At 36.1% G+C, this 1,276-nt stretch overlaps 1 non-coding gene across 1 annotated transcript; it reads right to left on the reverse strand.

Moving 5' to 3' along the window:
* Window positions 1-637: 637 nt before the first annotated feature.
* Window positions 638-743, reverse strand: LOC112503187. The gene has a single exon (XR_003067879.1). It is a non-coding gene; the product is annotated as a small nucleolar RNA R71 (small nucleolar RNA).
* Window positions 744-1,276: the final 533 nt, after the last annotated feature.

Here is a 1,276-nt window from a genome sequence, read left to right on the forward strand (position 1 = left end):
CAAGCTATCTCTGTGGGAACGATATCTGGTACTTTTTATCATTATTACTTGTTACGAGACGACAGTAGTTCGAGGTGTATACTTGCGTAGAGTTTTATTTTTGTGTTGAAATCTATGGTTGAATAAACCGACGAGCAAGTTTTTGGCGCCGCTGCCGGGGATAGCACGCTAAAAAAGTTTTTTTTTAAAAAGTAAAGTTCGTAATAGCTAATTTTTCTACCACATGTTACTATTTTGGAGAATATCATACATATTGCAGATTCTCGTGATAGAGGAATCATGGACTATGCTATTCCTGTTTTTAGTCAATTAAATTCAGGAATACTAAGGCCACAAATTAAGGCAACTCACTTTGAGCTCACACTTGTCATGTTTCAGATGTTGCAGACTAATGGCTAATTCAGTGGTTTGCCATCTGAAGACCCTCATTTACACTTAATATCTTTAATAGAAATAACTGATTGTTTTCTTATCCCTGGAGTGTCTGATGATGCCTTAAGGCTGAAGTTATTTCCATTTTCTCTTAGGGATAGAGCAAAATTATGGTTTAACTCTTTACAACCAAATTCCATAATCTCTTGGGATGACCTTGTAAAGAAATTTTTGAGAAAATATTTTCCTCCCAACAGGAACGCTGAATCCAGAAATGAAATATGTTTGTTTAGACAAATGRATAATGAAGCAACACCTGATGCTTGGGAAAGGTACAAGGAGTTGTTGAGAAAATGCCCTTACCATGGCATTCCTTACTGTATCCAGCTAGAGACGTTTTACAATGGTTTAACAACTGTTGCTAAGCAAATGCTTGATGCTAGTGTAGGAGGAGCTTTCACAACTTGTACTTATAATGATGGGTATGACATACTTGAGAAAATTTCAAATAATAATGGATATTGGGCTGATCCACATGCATTAATACAGAATAATACAGTTGGGATACATGAAACAGACGCATATAATGCATTTACAACACAACTMACATCTATAACTGACATGATTAAGAATATAAATGTTAGCCCGGATGTGCGAACTGTTGATGCAACATCGTATCCTACTGTCAATTCTATAGCATGTATGTTATGTGGAGGAGGTCATCCATTTGATCAATGTGCATCTAACCCAGAGTCATTTAATTTTTTTGAAAATCAAAACAGGGGTTGTTCTGATTCACAAGCTTATTGTGCAGGGTGGCAACAACACCCAAATTTTTTCTAGAATGCTCCAACCTTGAATGAACCTGTTGGTTTTCAACAACAACATCAAAGTGATTCCTACA

Source organism: Cynara cardunculus, assembly GCF_001531365.2.
Source record: "Cynara cardunculus var. scolymus isolate 2C chromosome LG 1, CcrdV1, whole genome shotgun sequence".
Classification (NCBI taxonomy): Eukaryota; Viridiplantae; Streptophyta; class Magnoliopsida; order Asterales; family Asteraceae; genus Cynara; species Cynara cardunculus.